General features: G+C 45.2%; 1 protein-coding gene across 2 annotated transcripts in view; it reads right to left on the minus strand.

Annotated features, from left to right (window-relative positions):
* The window catches only part of LOC141270520 (uncharacterized), an 85,854-nt gene that overhangs the window by 21,946 nt on the left and 44,047 nt on the right, over positions 1-19,861 (minus strand). The window contains exon 1 of one of the 2 annotated variants that reach the window (XM_073680549.1): positions 4,052-4,122. The exons of the other annotated variant lie outside the window; for it this stretch is intronic. The gene's annotated coding sequence lies outside the window, so the exon portion shown is untranslated. Of the gene's footprint in view, positions 1-4,051; positions 4,123-19,861 lie in introns of those variants that run through there. 2 annotated transcript variants of the gene reach the window in all.

The following is a 19,861-nucleotide window of genomic DNA, read 5'->3' on the forward strand; positions in this document are numbered from 1 at the left end:
ATTCAAATACCATAAGTGATACTATTTATTTCAGATACATTAATTCATAAGGTATTGTACAACCATTTCCATTGATACTGTACAAAAAAATGTATTGGAATTGATAAAATGTTCAATTTCACGGTTTTATATGAACAATAACATTTGCCATAATAATGATGAACAATATGACACGAATATGTATTTATTCCAATGCTCCAACTGCTACTGCACAATCGCCTCCAATCACGATTGACCAGTCACTGAAAGCCAGACCTACTTTGGTTGATAGATTAAAATCCTATCAATGAACGAGGGAACAATCTCCATTTACATTACTTAATTTTCAGAAAATGAACGCGATTTCTTTGCTTGCATAAATGCATGATGAACGAGTGTTTTTGGACAAATGGCTCAGTCACTCAACCCCTTCACAGGGGTCGTTAACGTTAGAATCAGAAGGATTATGTACCAATCTAAATGCGCCTGTAACGCTGAGTCACTACTCACAGACAGGTTAGTCAGGAGGTCCAAGGTCAGATACCAGGAGAGTTCGTAGTACAAAGGGGCAACACAAAGGCGTGGTCAAGTAACAGTCCAGGGTCATATGCCAGGATGATACGTCAAGATAAGGGGATAAGAGAAATGGATAGTCAGAGGCCTAATCCGGGGTCAGGTACTTTGAGGTCAGAGAGAGTCAAGATTAAAAGGGATAACACACACGAATAGTAAAAACAAATCCAAGGTCTGGAAACAATATCAGGAAATCAGACACCAAGCAACACACACACACATTGTAGCATCGGCGTCTCTGCCTCCTGCCTGGCAGAAACACCGTCCTCCTTACCGCCGCGGTTCTGCTCCGGCGTCTTCTGGCCTCCCTGCAGCTGCTGCTGGTGCACGCAGCTTCCCCGGCTGTGCTTAGGGCGCGCGCGTGCGCTCCCTCCCTCTTAAAGGGGCCGCGCACGCAGTCCTAAAAGTCCCCGGCCAATGGCCGGAGGACTTCCCCTATAAAAGGCACCTCCTCCAATATGGAGGTGCCCGTGCAAGGTTGTAGCTTTGTGTTTGATACTCTGCTTCAGCGCTCAGGTCCCGCTGCTAGCCCGACTACAAGTCCAGCCCGCCAGCCAGACTACAAGTCCTGCCCGCCAGCCTGACTACAAGTCCAGCCCGCCAGCCTGACTACAAGTCCAGCCAGCCAGCCTGACTATAAGTCCAGTCCGCCTGCTTGTCTACTCTCCAGCCTGACAGTCTGTCTACAGTCCAGTCCGCCAGTCTGTCTATGGGCTCTGTCCGCCTGCTTACCTGGAGGCTCCTGCCTGTTACCTGCCGTGCCTACCAGCCAGCCTACCTGGAGGCTCCTGCCTGTTACCTGCCGTGCCTACCAGCCAGCCTACCTGGAGGCTCCTGCCTGTTACCTGCCGTGCCTACCAGCCAGCCTACCTGGAGGCTCCTGCCTGTTACCTGCCGTGCCTACCAGCCAGCCTGCCTGGAGGCTCCTGCCTGTTACCTGCCGTGCCTACCAGCCAGCCTGCCTGGAGGCTCCTGCCTGTTACCTGCCGTGCCTGCCAGTTCGCTTACCTAGAAGCACCTGCCTGTTACCAGCCGTGCCCATCAGCCCACCTACCTGGAGGCTCCTGCTTGGTACCTGCCGTGTCTGCCAGTCCGTCTGCCCGGATCACCCGTCAGCCTGCCTGCCGTGCCCACCAGCTGTACCGGTCATTCCCTACCTTCTGACCCGTGGGAGTCACCTGCTCTCATACAAGGTCGGTCCCCAGAGTAGCAACTGGTCCCTCTGCTCGGTCCTTCCCTGGCCACGGAGTCGATTGAGCCGCCATACGGCTTTGGTCGGTCCGAGTTGATACCTAGTTACGCCCCTCTGGTCCCTCCTTGCACTGCAGCACAGAGGTTCCACCACCCGGAGCCGTCACACACATCACTGAGCAAAGCTACAGCTGATAATGGTCTGCTCATAGCTAGCCACTAAATAGCTATCAAATTAACCAGAATGGGAACCACCTGGATTAACGAGCGCAGGCTATGCTAGATTAAGCAACAGGGCTGTCAATCAAATCGCTGAAAGTCTAGCACACCCCAGCCTCAGATTGGATGACTGGACTGTCACTCACAATACTGATCCTATAGGGTGGCTGAGATGTCACTATGAGCGTCTGTAGGCCACAGTGAGTGATGAAACATTGACATCACCTTAAGTATAGCGAAAGCATTCTAGAATTCTTGTCCAGTGCTGGTAATTCAGATCAGATATGTTTACTGCTTTGAAAAGCATCTTTGATCAAGATGCATTGAGTTTGTCTTTTGTATTGGAACGTGACAGATCTTGTTACTGCGTTCTAGGAGAATCTTAATCAGGGCTCAAGGATCACTGGTTGGGAAAGGGTATGTGCACACGGAACAAAGGAAAAATGCTGCCACAACCACCACAACCGGATACAAGGAAAAATAGGATCAAACAAAATATTTCCAGATAATAGCCTTGTCTTGTGGTGCTCAGCTTAATACTGGTAAATGATCATCAAAATTCAGAGGAGAGCAAAAGGAGCGGCACTCACCATTGGCAATTTCAGTAAAACGCACTTTATTTCGGTCACTGGGTTGTAGACAAGGACATCAGTGAAATTAGCTAATTTCGGTGACCAAAATAAAGTGCGTTTTACTGAAATTGCCAATGGTGAGTGCCGCTCCTCTTGCTTTTTTTCTGAATTTTAAGGGTATGTGCACAAGACGTATTATTCAGGCGGCAAACCAGCCTAGTTTTTCAGGAGGAAGACACTTCAATAAACACCAATATGCTTTTCCTGAAACATCTTTTTTTTAGCGTTTTTTTTTTACATTTCCTGAACACTTTTTCAACTTTTTACACCATCTATGAGGTTTTTTAGCCTTTTTCTTTAGAATTTTTGTAGGTTTTTTACTGTTTTTTTTCCTGGACTTTTTTCAATTCCATTCAATAATGAAGAAACCATTTTTTAAGAAGAAACATTGGCATTGGCCATCTTTCGAGCCTTCTCATTGACTTCTATTGTACAGTATAAAACAGCATCAAAGCAGAAAACACCACAATGTTACGCTCACTTCTTGTAACCGCTTGGCATCTTTGGAAACGTGAAGCAGTTAAAAGATGCACAAAAGATTGACTATATGAACAGCAAGTGGTTTTTACATAGGAATGCAAATGGTCATTCTTTTCAGTGTTTTCTGGGTGATTTTTCGGTGCACACCTGCCTGCACTAACGCATGTAGGTCAGTACTGGAATATGGGAATATAGTCTCTACAATTCATCAGATTCCTGCCGTGTGCGCTACTCTGGCCAACCAGGACTGTGGAGTCGGTAAGCCAAACCTCCGACTCCTCAATTTCCATGACTCCGACTCCCTCATACATGGCTCATGTTTAAGTGATAAATTTACTGTAGCACAGATTCATCTCAGCTAAAAGTCTAGACCCTTAGATCAGGACTAGGACAGACATTTATAGGACATTTCATAACTTTCCCAAATTCTTATGAAAAAATATTCCCCACTAACGGCATTGAACTACTGTACCCAATTTATTATATATTTTAGGAGTTGGAGTCGGTCCATTTTATACCGACTCCACCAAAATAGGCTCCGACTCCACAGCCCTGGTCAACAGCAGCATATACCGCCAATATTTCTAATGAAATGATAAGTCATCACCTTCTAAAAATTCAGGGACCAAAAGGAATAACAGAGTGATGTAAAAATAAGCAGATAGATGTTTGGTATAACTGTAATCATACCGAGCCATAGAAAATAGGTAACAACCAATTATGTAAATCATGTAAACTTCAAAAGCAAAACAAAAAAACAAACAAAAGTAACCATATTGCTATTTTTTACCATAATACCCCCCCATAAAATGTGAATATTAGTTTAAAGAATAAGCAATATCTACTTTAATATGCAACTATCCCACAAAAAAACAATTCATAAGATACGACAATGGAAGAATATTTAAAAGGTGCAAAAGACTGAACTAGAAGGGGTTAATGATAACGGTCACCAGTGATGCTCCCTCTCCACATACCTCCACCTGCAGAGCCGCCACCACATATATGGCTGTGTGCACAGGACCTGTGATGAGGTCACAGGAGGGGAGGAGTCAGGGGTCACATGATCAGGGGCCTCAGTGGATGCAGGACTCTGCTGTGCTGGTTGTCATGGTGCTGGATGAGCTGAAGTTTATGTGTGGGGTCAGGAGGGGTTTACAGTGTGGATGTAGCAGAGCCGCATGTATACGAGGTGTACGGAGCAGAGCCGCGTGTGTACGAGGCGTACGGAGCGGAGCCGCCCGTGTACGAGGCGTACGGAGCTGAGCCGCGCGTGTACGAGGCGTACGGAGCTGAGCCGCGCGTGTACGGAGCGGAGCCGCACGTGTACGAGGGGTACGGAGCCGCGTGTGTGTACGAGGGGTACAGAGCGGAGCCGCGTGTGTACGAGGTGTACGGAGCTGAGCCGCGTGTGTACGAGGTGTACGGAGCTGAGCCGCGTGTGTACGAGGTGTACGGAGCTGAGCCGCGTGTGTACGAGGTGTACGGAGCCGCGTGTGTGTACGAGGTGTACGGAGCGGAGCCGCGTGTGTACGAGGTGTACGGAGCGGAGCCGCGTGTGTACGAGGTGTACGGAGCGGAGCCGCGTGTGTACGAGGTGTACGGAGCTGAGCCGCGTGTGTACGAGGTGTACGGAGCTGAGCCGCGTGTGTACGAGGTGTACGGAGCTGAGCCGCGTGTGTACGAGGTGTACGGAGCTGAGCCGCGTGTGTACGAGGTGTACGGAGCTGAGCCGCGTGTGTACGAGGTGTACGGAGCTGAGCCGCGTGTGTACGAGGTGTACGGAGCGGAGCCGCGTGTGTACGAGGTGTACGGAGCGGAGCCGCGTGTGTACGAGGTGTACGGAGCGGAGCCGCGTGTGTACGAGGTGTACGGAGCTGAGCCGCGTGTGTACGAGGTGTACGGAGCTGAGCCGCGTGTGTACGAGGTGTACGGAGCTGAGCCGCGTGTGTACGAGGTGTACGGAGCTGAGCCGCGTGTGTACGAGGTGTACGGAGCTGAGCCGCGTGTGTACGAGGTGTACGGAGCTGAGCCGCGTGTGTACGAGGTGTACGGAGCCGCGTGTGTGTACGAGGTGTACGGAGCGGAGCCGTGTGTCAGTTATCTGATCTCAACCCAATTGAGCATGCATTTCACTAGTTAAAGACTAAACTTCAGACAGAAAGGCCCACAAACAAACAGCAACTGAAAACCCCCGCAGTGAAGGCCTGGCAGAGCATCAAAAAGGAGGAAACACAGCGTCTGGTGATGTCCATGAGTTCAAGACTTCAGGCAGTCATTGCCAACAAAGGGTTTTCAACCAAGTACTAGAAATGAACATTTTATTTACAATTATCTAATCTGTCCAATTACTTTTGTTCCCTTTAAAAACAGGGTGGCACATGTTAAGGAGCTGAAACTCCTAAACCTTTCATCCAATTTTAATGTGGATACCCTCAAATAAAAGCTGAAAGTCTGAACTTCAACTGCATCTGAATTGGGGTTTTTTAAATTCATTGTGGTAATGTCTAGAACCAAAATTAGAAAAATGTTGTCTCTGTCCAAATATATATGGACCTAACTGTATTTCATTCATCTTACTGAGTTTGTTCCATGATGCTGTGAGATCATCTCACTTGCTCAGAGTTTATGATCCATATTGGTCTGTAAATGTGTTTGTTTCTGCATCTTATTGCCTTTTGCTGTCTTAAACTAGTTGATTGTTAACAAGTTACATTAGTGCTAGATCTAAGCACAAATTTCCCTATATACACTGCTCAAAAAAATAAAGGGAACACTCAAATAACACATCCTAGATCTGAATGAATGAAATATTCTCATTGAATACTTTGTTCTGTACAAACTTGAATGTGCTGACAACAAAATCACACAAAAATCATCAATGGAAATCAAATTTATTAACCAATGGAGGCCTGGATTTGGAGTCAACCCCAAAATTAAAGAGGAAAAACACACTACAGGCTGATCCAACTTTGATGTAATGTTCTTAAAACAAGTCAAAATGAGGTTTAGTATTGTGTGTGGCCTCCACGTGCCTGTATGACCTCCCTACAATGCCTGGGCATGCTCCTGATGAGGTTGCGGATGGTCTCCTGTGGGATCTCCTCAAGGATGCCACATCAATGCTAGCTGTGGCAAGATAGTTTGCTGTGTCTGTCAGCGTAGTGTCCAGAGGCTGGAGGCGTTACCAGGAGACAGGCCAGTACACCAAGAGACGTGGAGGGGGCCGTAGGAGGGCAACAACCCAGCAGCAGGACCGCTACCTCCGCCTTTGTGCAAGGAGGAACAGGAGGAGCACTGCCAGAGCACTGCAAAATGACCTCCAGCAGGCCACAAATGTGCATGTGTCTGCACTAACCGTTAGAAACCGACTCCATGAGGGTGGTATGAGGGCCCGACGTCCACAGATGGGGGTTGTGCTCACAGCCCAACACAGTGCAGGACGCTTGGCATTTGCCACAGAATACCAGGATTGGCAAAGTCACCACTGGCGCCCTGTGCTCTTCACAGATGAAAGCAGGTTCACACTGAGCACATGTGACAGACGTGACAGAGTCTGGAAATGCCGTGGAGAGCGATCTGCTGCCTGCAACATCCTTCAGCATGACCAGTTTGGCAGTGAGTCAGTAATGGTGTGGGGTGGCATTTCTTTGGAGGGCCGCAGAGCCTTCCATGTGCTCACCAGAGGTAGCCTGACTGCCATTAGGTACCGAGATGAGATCCTCAGACCCCTTGTGAGACCATATGCTGGTGCGGTTGGCCCTGGGTTCCTCCTAATGCAGGACAATGCCAGACCTCATGTGGCTGGAGAGTGTTAGCAGCAGGGCTGTGGAGTCAGTAAGCCAAACCTGCGACTCCGACTCCTCAATTTCCCTTACAACGACTCCACGACTCCCACATATATAGTTTATATTTAAGTGAAAAATTTATTGTAGTACAATGTGAACATCAGACATTTAATCATTTTTATGATACAATAATCAAGATATTTAGATAGAATATAATATACAGGGTGGTCCAAAAGTAGGTGGACAGAAAGTGTAAGAAGGTTATGAAGGGGGAGATTTATCAAACATGGTGTAAAGTGAAACTGGCTCAGTTGCCCTTAGCAACCAATCAGATTCCACTTTTCAATCCTCACAAAGTTTATAGTCGAAAACCAAAAAGTGTCAGTGATTTGAAAAATTACATAAGAGATGCATTTCAAGAAATTAATACCCAAAGAAACTTGTGCAAAAAAGTTTGTCAAAGCGTAAGAGGCGACTTCAAAGCTGTGCAAATTGTAATGGAAAACAGTTTGAGCACCTGCGTTGATAAAATTTAAGGGCTGTTGTATTATTGTTCAGAATAAAATTTAATTGTCAATGTTATGCTTGTGTTAGTAAATATCATTTCATATATAAATCAAAATAAATGTTATTATTTTCTGTCCACCTACTTTTGGACCACCCTGTATATTTATTGGAATACTCTCTCTGGTGAAGACGGCAGAAGACAGGACAGAGGAGGGGAGATTGCCCCCTGCAGTCTGGAGCCAGTGCAGGACGGGAGCACTGCAGCATACAAGTGAGTTTTGATAGGTGCGTGCCCCTGCTTCTAGCGGGGGGGGCAGCTGCCCACCCTGCCCCTCACTGGCTACGGCCATGATTCCACACAGCGTTTTTGCGGATCCGTTTTTTGCAGTAAAATGCAGTGTCTCTGGGCATCCCAGCAAAGTCAATGGGTTTCAAGATATGACATTCAGACACCTCATTTTGTGAGGATCCATTTTTGGGCTCAAAAACGGATCCTCACAAAGAATGAGCATGTCAGTTTGTTTGGCGTTTTTCTAATCTGCTTTTGCTATTGAAAACATTATCTATGAGCTCAAAAACCTTTCAGGTGATGCGGTTTTTTAAAAAGCTGATCTGCTTTTGCAGCTGAAAAACGTATCCTCAAAAACTCTGTGTGTGAATGTAGCCTTAGATCAGGAATAGAACAGCCATTTATAGGACATTTCATAACTTTCCCAAATTCCTATGAAAAAATATTCCCCACAAACTGCATTGATCTACTGCACCCAATTTATTATATATTTTAGGAGTCGGAGTTGGTCCATTTTATACCGACTCCTACTCCACCAAAATGAGCACCGACTCCAACTCCACGACTCCGACACCACAGCCCTGGTCAGCAGTTCCTGCAAGAAGAAGGCATTGAAGCTATGGACTGACCCACCCGTTCCCCAGACCTGAATCCGATTGAGCACATCTGGGACATCATGTCTCGCTCCATCCACCAACGTCACGTTGCACCACAGACTGTCCAGGAGTTGGCGGATGCTTTAGTCCAGGTCTGGGAGGAGATCCCACAGGAGACCATCCGCAACCTCATCAGGAGCATGCCCAGGCATTGTAGGGAGGTCATACAGGCATGTGGAGGCCACACACAATATTGAGCCTCATTTTGACTTGTTTTAAAGACATTACATCAAAGTTGGATCAGCCTGTAGTGTGTTTTTTCACTTTAATTTTGGGGGTGACTCCAAATCCAGGCCTCCATTGCTTAATGCATTTGATTTCCATTGATGTTTTTTGTGTGATTTTGTTGTCAGCACATTCAACTTTGTACAGAACAAAGTATTCAGCGAGAATATTTCATTCATTCAGATCTAGGATGTGTTATTTGAGTGTTCCCTTTATTTTTTGAGCAGTGTATATATAGACCTAGCCAAGGGGAAGGCGCTTGTGCAGCGTTTATCCAAGTGCTATATTTTTCAAAGTACCAGCGCAGTTAAACATGGCAGTTGGACAGAGCAGGAGACAGGTAAGGCATGCAGTCACAACTACCACCCTTTCACACACTCTGTGCACTCCATCCATGTCAGCCCCTCTCTTCTCCTCTCCTACAGTTCTCATGCTTTTTTCATAATCTCAAACCACACAGATCCATTCACTCCCACTATACAATACAAGAGACGCTCTCACAAATTACTTAACCATCGGCCCACTCTATCTATTCTCCTCCTAGTTGCAGGAGATATCTCTCCTAACCCTGGCCCTTCTTGTAATAGTAAGTTTAACTTCTCCCCTGCTACACTCATAAACCCTGCAAATCACATTAATATTCTTTGCATGCTTTCTTTTTTAATTGTGTACTCTGGAACTCACAGCCAGCGTTTAACAAACTCTCCTACATCCATGATTTTTTCCTTTCAAATTCCCTTAACCTTCTAGCTCTTACTGAAACCTGGATCCAGCAGTCAGACACCACTACTGCTGCTGCTCTCTCTCACATGGTGGCCTACATTTTTCAAATACCGCCAGACCCGACAACAGAACAGGTGGAAGTGTTGGTCTTCTCCTTTCAATAAAATGTACTTTTCAAGTTATCACCCCGGTACCCTCACTTATCTTCCCTTCTTTTGCGGTCCACGCTATCAGACTCTACCGGACCTTCTTCCTGCAAGTGGCAGTTTTGTATCGCCCTCCAGGCCACTCCTGTCAGTTCCTGGATGACTTTGCCACCTGGCTTTCACACCCTCCATCTCCCCATATGCCACTCACCTTTTATCTCTAACCCCCTCATTCGGCCCTTCAAAGCTTACTAACTCTCCTATGCATGAAGCGGGAATACGCTGGACCTGATCTTTTTCACGTGAGTTTTACATGAGCTCTGTGGTTGGCTCTTAAGAAACTAGCACCCTTCACAAATGTTACCATTGCCAAAGCGTGTGCTACCTATCAATTTGAAAAAATGGAAAAAAGTCTTCTAGCAGACCCAGATCAGCTCTGCCAGTGATACCAGGCACTGTAATGGATTAATTTCCTTGAAACTTGGGCTTCTATGGATGCCCAATTAACAGTGGAAAATACTTGGTTGGGGCTCCTTTTGCATCAATTACTGCATCAATGCGGCGTAGCACTGCTGAGGTGTTATGGATGCCCAGGTTGCTTTGATAGCAGCCTTCAGCTCGTTTGCATTGTTGGGTCTGGTGTCTCTCATCTTCCTCTTGACAATACTCCATAGATTCTCTATTCTTAAGGTGAGGCGAGTTTGCTAGCCAATCAAGCACAGTGATACTGTTGTTTTTAAACCAGGTATTGGTACTTTTGGCAATGTGGACAGGTGCCAAGCCCTGCTGGAGAATTAAATTTCCATCTCCAAAAAGCTTGTCGGCAGAAGGAAGCATGAAGTACTCTAAAATTTCCTGGTAGACGGCTGCGCCGACTTTGGTCTTGATAACACAGTGGGCCTACACCAGCAGATGACATGGCTCCCCAAACCATCACTGATTGTGGAAACTTCACACTAGACCTCAAGCAGCTTGGATTTTGTGCCTCTCCACTCTTCCTCCAGACTGGGACCTTGATTTCCAAATATAATGCAAAATTTACTTTGCATTTACTTAGTGTCAATGACTGCCTTCTGGACATCTGTCAAGTCAGCAGTCTTCCCCATGATTGTGGAGCCTACTGAAACAGGCTAAGGGTGTTTTTTGTTAATTATTCTAATTTACTGAGTTAATGACTTTTGTGTTTTCATTGGCTGAAAGCCATAGTCATCAACATTAACAGAAATAAACACTTGAAATAGATCACTCTGTTTGTAATGACTCTATATGAGTTTCACTGTTTGTATTGACGAACTGAAATAAATTAACTTTTTGATGATATTCTAATTTAGTGAGATGCACCTGTATGTGTATATATATATATATATATATATATATATATATATATATATGTATATGTATATATATTACATTTTATTATATACATATAATTAAAAAAAACACAATATTAGGCACCCACAAGACCACAATAATTTGGAGAATTCATACACCTTGTTATTTGATATGAAACGTGAACAGTTAAAGAGAAGGTGCCATCAAAAAAATAAAAATTAACAATTGAACAAATGTAAAGTATTAATGTTTTAATTTTTAAAAAATATCACTTGTTTTTAATGGAGTAAAATCTGAAAAATAATTTAAAAGGGTTTGATATTTTCCACTTTTAAACACTAGGGGGAGCAGCTGCTGAAACTTGCCATGAAAACGTAGTGTACAACTAGCTCACATTACGACTGCAGTAAATGTGTGCAGGATCTGCTCACAGTGTGTGACATCACACGCGTTTGCAAGAGGATAAGAAAGGATGAAGTTTAGGATCACAGTGTGGAACCATTTTGTTGGTGACTGCAAAGAGATACAGGCATGTGGACAGGCTGAATTTGCGCCAGGCTAGGTGGTCACTGTTCTTTGCCTGCTTTGACTTCGCCTTGCATTTTCGGCCAGCTGGCAAGAATGTCAAGGCGGATGCGCTTTCTAGGTCCTTCCTACCTGTGACGATACAGCTTATAATCTTAAATCAGCCAGACAATTAGATTTGTTAAGCCAAGAGAAATACACTATTGTGTTTATGTTGAATTGTAAATGTATGTGTAGTTCTGTGGCAGGCCAAGAAGGTCATACTATTTGTATAACCCTGATTGTTGTCTCCGTGAACAATGATGTCTTACTACGCAAATTGCATATTAAACTAAACTAGCTAGTTTATTTACAAGTGCCCCTTGTTATACCAACTGTATAAATTGATTAGCTGAAACAATGAGACCTGAGCCCTGTGAGTAATGCTTTCCCTAACCTCTTACCTGTGAATGTGTACTTGAAAGGACAACTATAACTATTTAAGGGACATGTGCCTTTGTAGCAGAGAGATTTTTGAAACAGAGATTGGAAAGAGACTTTACAAGGAGAATCAAAGATCAGAGACTCGTCCAGACCATCAGCTTGGTAGCATGGCTTTAACCAATAAGACACAGATTTGGATTCTACATGAATCCGGGCCTAAGGTTATATGGCCCTGACTGGAAAGATACAGATCTTCTCCATTGACCATCAGGGAGCCCATGGATACATTTGGGGAGACCAGGTTGGGATTTGGAAGTCACCTTGGATATGTTATTTGGGGTTGCCAGGTGGGACCCTCCGGTCACCTGGAACCCAAGTAGACATTCGGTGAAGCCAGATTTGGACCAGTCAGTCATCTGGCCCCATGGAAACTCTCGGAGAGGCCAGGGTGGGACCCTTGGGTCTCCTGGCCTTGTACCTGGATGGACTATCATCTTCCTAAGCTTGCTGCTACCTTCTATCTGTGGGCACCCGCCAGTAGCGGGGGGCCACTGGTTGAGGTATTTGGCCCTGGAAGTCCAAAAGTGGCAGCTGTTCTATCCCAGGTGGGCCAGCAGAAGGGTGAGGACTGTGTAATGTTGTACCATCTTGGGTATTTGCTGGGACTGTTCTATCTATGTTTATTGTTTATAGCCCAGCGGATCTGGAGGAGTTGCAAGTGGACTGGTGTTCGCACACAGCGTCCAAAGGGCTCCATAATCAGGGAGGCATATAGACAGATCCAGAAGTCCACAGGTGAGGCATACACAGCGTGTTTCAGATGCTACCATGTCCAACCCCACCAGCCAAGCCTTTTGAGGAGGACCGAAGAGGATATACAGCAGCAACAAGAAACTGCAACTACAGGAGCTTTGCCAGCTTCAACGGATTGAATGCCAGGCCACCAACACTCATCGGATTTAATTCAGGAACCACAGGATGCTGAGGATGTCATGTGTGGATGCAATGGATATGAGTTGTTACATAGTTACATAGTTTATAAGGCCGAAAAAAGACAAGCGTCCATCCAGTTCAGCCTATTTCTTGTGCACTGCAGCAATTCCGCAGCGTTGATCCAGGGGAAGGCAAAAAAAAAACATGCAGTATAGGCCAATTTACATCATTGAGGAAAAATTCACTTCCCGACTCCAATCTGGCAGTCAGATTAAATCCCTGGATTAATTAACTATCACTAAGCATAAGATGTAATTTTATTGTTCTCAAGAAAGGCGTCCAGGCCTCTCTTGAACTCATTAAGTGAGTTGGACATCACCACTTCCTCTCCCAGAGAGTTCCAGAGTCTCATGGCTCTGACCGTAAAGAATCCCCTTCTATGCTGGTGCAGGAACCTCCTTTCCTCCAGACGCATAGTGTGCCCCCTCGTCTTTGTCACCATCCTTGAAAGATGGGTGCAAATTAATTTTTTTTAATTTACAATTAAAAACTGGGGCAAACTTTTTTTGAATCTACGGTATATGTATAGCTTATACACTGAAATCTGACAGCCTATAAATATGTGGAAACAGTTTTGGAGATTTCTGTAAAATAATTAAATTTATTTAGGATTTAATATAAAACAGAAAAACCCAAAACAAACCTTATTTTGCATTTTTACTTTATTGGAATGTACTGGTGGTAAATTATTAAAGATAAGGGATGAGGATTATTGCACATATTAATCATTCCCTGTTAGGTCATGAGCTGCGGACCCCCACTATAAATTTGTACACAGCAAATTTCATACGGAGACAGCAGGCCATATTTAACTAAAAAGGTTACTACTGTACGATCAGATTACAGTTTATAGTTCTGTAACAAGGGGGGTACATAGGTCAGCATAGAAGATGTGAACCCTAACCGGTAGGTTTTGTAATTCAAAACTATGTTCAGAGATCCCTATTATTTTGTTAGATATGAACATTTTATAGATCATGAAAAACACTGGTATGCAAGAGGACCTTTCCAATTTTAGAAAGAGTACCAAAAATCCACTGCACCATCAGTCTGGACACAAATGTTGGCTGCATGGATGGACCTCTGTGTAGATAACTGGACTGTAGAGAGTCCTGTATGGATGGGTTAAGGTCCCCCATAGCATACATACTAGAAAGCTGTTGGTCGAACAAATCGTTTGGCCTACAGCTATCTCTCCCGGCTCCCCCCCACCATGTACATCAACGCTTGGCCAGGCACTCCTGAGTTCTCCATCAAAGAGACAATGCCAGACTCTTATGGTAGAGACTTATCTACATGGAGAACAAAAGCATCAGCTAAATGAAGCTCATCAGACCAGATCCTTCCCTCCCATTACATCGGTCAGGTCACCCCCATACAGATTAGACAGTCGTCTATTGTCGTCAATTACGTGTGAAGTTTATTCGCAAGGAAGCTATGGAATATGCTCTGAGGAAACTGGATGATGCAAAGTTTTGTTCTCATGAAGGTGAGACCTCTTATATTCGTGTTTGTGCTTAAAGACATGGTGATGGACTGTCTCAATAAGTGGAGAAGGATGATTGGGATCCTATCATGTCTGGCTGATTAAGATTGGGGGAGCAATGTGACAATACAGATTATAATCTTAAACCAGCTAGACGATTAGATTTGTTAAGCCAAGAGAAATACACTATTGTGTTTATTTTGACTTGTAAATGTATGTGTATTTCTGTGGCTGATGAAGAAGGTCATACTATTTGTATAACTCTGATTGTTGTCTCCTCTTGCTTCTGTGAACAATGATGTCTGTTACTATGCTAATTGCATATTATACTAAACTAGTTAGTTTATTTACAAGTGCCCCTTGCTATGCCAACTATGTAAATTGATTAGCTCAAACAATGAGACCTGAGCCCTCTGAGTAATGCCCTCCCTAACCTCATACCTGTGAATGTGTACTTGAAAGGACAACTGGAACTATTTTAAGGGACATATGCCTCTGTAGCAGATTTCTGAAAAAGAGATTGGAAAGAATCTTTACAAGGAGAATCAAAGATCAGAGACTCTTCAACACCATCAGCTTGGAAGCATGGCTTTAATCAAAGAGACACAGATTTGAATTCTACATGATTCCGGCCTAAGGGTATATGGCCCTAACTGGAAAGATACGGATCTGCTCTGCTTGACCATCAGAGAGACCATGGATACATTTGGGGAGACCAGGTTGGGACGATGAAGTCACCTGACCCCATGGATATGTTGTTTGGGGTTGCCAGGTGGGACCCTCCAGTCGCCTAGAACCCATGGAGACATTTGGAGAAGCCAAATTGGGACCAGCCGGACATCTGGCACCATGGAAACTCTCAGAGAGGCCAGGGTGGGACCCTTGGGTCTCCTGGCCTTGTACCTCGATGGACTGTCAGCTTCCTAAGCTTGCTACCTTCTCTCTGTGGGGGTCCACCAGAAGCGGGGTGCCACTGGTTGAGGTAGTTGGCCCTGGAAGTCCCAAAGTCACAGCGTTCTATCCCTGGCGGGCCAGCAGAAGGGTGAGGACTGTGCAATGTTGTACCATCCTGGGCATTTGCTGGGACTGTTCTATCTGTTTATTGTCCATTTTGTTGTTCAATAAAGTATTGCCATGCTGTTTTACAATCATCCTGTGTTGTCTGAGTGGTATTATGCCCACGGAAGACCCAGTGTCTTCACACTACCCACCCACCAAGAGGAGGAAGCCCAACTTATCATCGAGCCTTCCAAGATGGTTACTGTGGCTCTGGAAAACTTGTCTCACATTCCTCCAGGGAAGTCTTTAGTGTCAGAATCAGATAGGAAGCAAGTTCTGCTGTGGATGCACTCTTCAAAAGGTGGCTGGTCATGCCGGGCAGAGAAAGACTTTGAAACTTATCTCGCGTCATTATTAGTGGTCATCCATGCGAAAGGACATTATGGAATTAGTTTCAGCCTGTCCTTCCTGCGCTCATAGCAAGATTCCCAGGCAACTCCCGTCCGGGCGACTTTTACCACTTCCTGTGCCTTCAGGTCCCTGGCAGTACATCACCGAGGACTTTAATACAGACCTCCCTGTGTCCTCTAGATGCTCAGTCTCTTCTCGAAGATGGCTCACTTTACCCCATTGCCTGATCTTCCATATGCTCCCAAACTTGCTGAGGAGTGTATTCACCACATCTTCAGTCTTCACGGCTTTTCTCTTCACATCACATCCGACAGGGAAGTCCAGTTCACATCCAGATTGTGGATAGCTATGTGCAAACCTTTGAACTTGGTTCTGGACTTCTCTTCTGCATACCACCCTCAGTCCAATGGTCAGGTGGAGAGTCAACCAGGTAGTGTCTAATTTCCTGTAGCATTTCACAAATGTTCACCATGACGAATGGGTCAAGCTTTTGCCCTGGGCAGAGTTCTGCAATAATAATCATGTAAGCGAGTCTTCTGCAACGTCACCATTCTTCATTGTCTTTGGTCAACAGCCTGGTATCCCTCTTCTGGTGTCAGCCCTTTCTGGCATTCCTGCAGCCGATGCTCTTACAAAGGATTTCTCCAGGATCTGGGAAGACACCAAAGCCACTTTTGAGAAGTCGTCCGATTGGATGAAGAGGAATACTGACAAAAGGCGCTTGGACCCACCATGTTTTAGGCCTGGGGATAAGGTGTGGCTAAATACATGTGCCTCAAGATTCTGTCCGACAAATTGGGTCCTCGCTTTATCGGTACCTTCGATAAGCAGATCAATGCCGTGTCCTACAAGTTAAAGCTTCCAGCCTCATTATGCATGCCTACCTTGTTCCATGTATCTCTCCTCAAGCCACTTCTTAAAGGGGTTTTCCTACGAATGAAAGTTAATTTTAATCAATAGATCTTCGAATAATAATAATTTTCACAATTGGATGTGTTTAAATAAAATGTTCCTGTGCTGAGATAATCATATATATGTGCCCCTGCTGTGTACTGTGTAATGGCTATGTCTGACCGTGCAGGAACATGGTCTGATCATACCACATCTCCTGGGCGGGAGGGGGGGTGGAGCAAAAGATATTACAGCAGGGGATCGCAGATGATTCTTTCCTGTGAGGTAAAACATTTCACTGCCGGTTTTTAAACAATGTTTTACTTAAAAAAAAATAATAATAATTTGCGATCTCGTGCTGAAATGTCTGTATACTCTTTTGCTTCCTCCCCTGCCCAGGAGATGTGGTATGATCAGACCATGTTCCTGTACGGTCAGACACAGCCATTACACAGTACACAGCAGGGACACATTTATAAGATTATCTCAGCACAGGAACATTTTATTTAAACACATCCAATTGTGAAACTTAATATTATTTCAAGATCTATTGATTAAAATGAACTTTTGTTTGTGATAAAAATCCTTTAAAGGATCCTGGTACCATGCTTGCTCCAGTCTGCTCTGAGGATGTCTTTGAGGTGAGAAGCATCTTGGCAAAGAAGAAGGTGAGAGGTAAAACTTTTTTCCTAGTGGATTGGAAGGGATTTGGTCCTGAAGAAAGATCATGTGAGCCCAGGGAGAATATACATGTCCCACTTCTTTTGAAGAGATTCCTTGTGGGATTGAAGAAGAGGGGGGTACTGCAACGCCTGCATGATCCCTCTTCCTCCTCCTAGCAGGGGAATTGACATGCTCACCGCCACAACGCCCTGTTGTTCCTTCTACTCCAGTTACTGCAGCGGGTTCCTGCTCCCAGGGCCTGTGCACATCGCAATGGTCTCCCGACAACGCACTTAGGGCGCGCACACACGCTCCTCGCTTATTAAAGGGGCAGCGTGCACACTACAGCCTATAACTGGGGGCACTAGTTACTTAAGGCACCTCTCCTGTAGGGAGGTGCCTAACCAACTTTAGTTTCTAGTTAGTATTTGTACTCACTAGTCTTTTTTCAGGTCCCTCTTCCTAAACCCGTCCTGTTTGAAACTGATTCTGAGTCCTGAACTCGTCCAGTCTAAACCTGCACCCTCTGCCAGTGTTCCAGAACCTGTCTCGTCTAAACATCCTGTTCTGTTCAAACATAATCCTGTTCTGTCTAAACCGGCTCCGATATCCATTCTACCTGTGATTTCAAATCCTGTCCTTCCAGTGACACCGAGTCAGTGCCTGCATTTCTGATCCTTGGGGTCAGGTTCTGCAGTACTAGGGACTAGAGATGAGCGGTGTTCGACTAGAACTGTTCGCCAATCTCAAATTCGAGCTGTTTTGGGCGGTGTTCGAGTTGTTCGACGAACCCGAACGATTTGCAAAAAATTCGGCTGTTCGAGGTTATGTTCGATAACTGTTCGTGCACCAAAAGCGTGTCCTGCATGTCTGGCGCTATTTAGAGCACCAATCATGCAGGGATTGTCTGCCACTCACTGTAATGCCACAGCCATGGTGGTTGTGGCATTACAGTGATTGCCCAAATCGATGGGAACAGTGCCAACAGTGAAACATGAAAAGCCGGCAATTCAGCAGCGGCATACACCTGTACCCGACAATTTAGAACCGAAAGAATAGAGCTTCACACATAGATTAGATAGATATAAACATGTCAGCCACATATATACGAAGTACAGTGAAAGTGCTGCTTACTGTACTTGTCATTTAGCGTAAAGGATTTATCAAAAAAAATAATAGTGTTTTCATGCACCGTCTCTTTAAAAAAGCCGGCCGGCAATTCAGCAGCGGTACCCGACAATTTAGAATAGAAAGAATAGAGAATCACACATAGATTAGATAGATAGAAACATGTCAGTCACATATATATGAAGTACAGTGACAGTGCTGCTTACTGTACTTGTCATTTAGCGTAAAGGATTTATCAAAAAAAATAATAGTGTTTTCATGCACCGTCTCTTTAAAAAAGCCGGCCGGCAATTCAGCAGCGGTACCCAACAATTTATAACAGACAGAATAGAGCTTCACACATAGATTAGATAGATAGAAACATGTCAGTCACATATATATGAAGTACAGTGATAGTGTTGGTTACTGTACTTGTCATTTAGTATTAAAACAAAGGATTTATTATTAAAAAAATTGGCGTGGGGTTCCCCTTAATTTTAGGCTCTAGCGGAGGTTAAGCAGACGGCTGGGGCAGATGTTTGAAGCCTGGGAAGGGGGTAATACCCACGGAGCTTCCCAGGCTACTAATATCAGCCCCCAGCTGAATACATAGCCTTTACTAGCTATTAAAATGGGGGACCCCCCAAAAAAAATGACGTGGGGTCCCCCCTAATTTAATAGCTAGCAAAGGCTAGGCAGACAGCTGGGGGCTGATATTAATAGCCCAGGAAGGGAGCCATGAATATTGGCCCCCTCCCAGGCTAGAAACACCAGCCGTCAGCCGCCCCAGAAATGGCGCATTCATAGGATGCGCCAATTCTGGCACTTAGCCTCGCTCTTCCACGCTGCCCTGGTGCGGTGGCAGGGGGTAATAGGGTTGGGGTTGATGTCAGCTTATAATGCCAGCTGACATCAAGCCCAGGTTAGTAATGGAGAGGCGTCTATAAGACACCCCCATTACTAACCCCATAGTCAAAGTTAAAAAAAACACAAACACCCAGAATAAAGTCCTTTAATTGAAATAAAGACACAATCCTTTATTGTTCTAAATTAAACCATACTTACCGTCACGCCCATTCCAGCTGAAGCCAACGATCTCCTGCAATAAAAGAAAAATAATAAAGCAACCTCATCCTTACCTTTCCATGGTTCCCACGACAGCTTCAGCTCTGCTACATCGAGATGACAGGCTGGACCGCAGCAGAACGCTGCCATCCAGCCTCTCATCCCGCAGACACTGAGAAGCGCAGGCTTGCTTGCGCTGCTCAGCGTCTCTCTGTGACGACATCCAGATGAGCCGAGTTCATGTCCAATGAACTCGGCTCACCTCATGCACGTCACTGACAGCGTGGGAAAATTCTCACGCTGAAGCGGTGAGTGCAGGAGAATTCTCCCACGCTGTCAGTGACTTGCATAAGGTGAGCTCATGTCCAATGAACTCAGCTCACCTCCTGCACGTCACTGACAGCGTGGGAGAATTCTCCTGCACTCAGCGCTTCAGCGTGAGAATTCTCCCACGCTGAAGCGCTGAGTGCAGGAGAATTTTCCCACGCTGTCAGTGACGTGCATAAGGTGAGCTCATGTCCAATGAACTCAGCTCACCTCCTGCACGTCACTGACAGC

This window comes from Phyllobates terribilis, unplaced genomic scaffold, assembly GCF_046119375.1.
Source record: "Phyllobates terribilis strain yellow unplaced genomic scaffold, ASM4611937v1 Scaffold_5__5_contigs__length_657084704, whole genome shotgun sequence".
NCBI classification, from domain to species: domain Eukaryota; kingdom Metazoa; phylum Chordata; class Amphibia; order Anura; family Dendrobatidae; genus Phyllobates; species Phyllobates terribilis.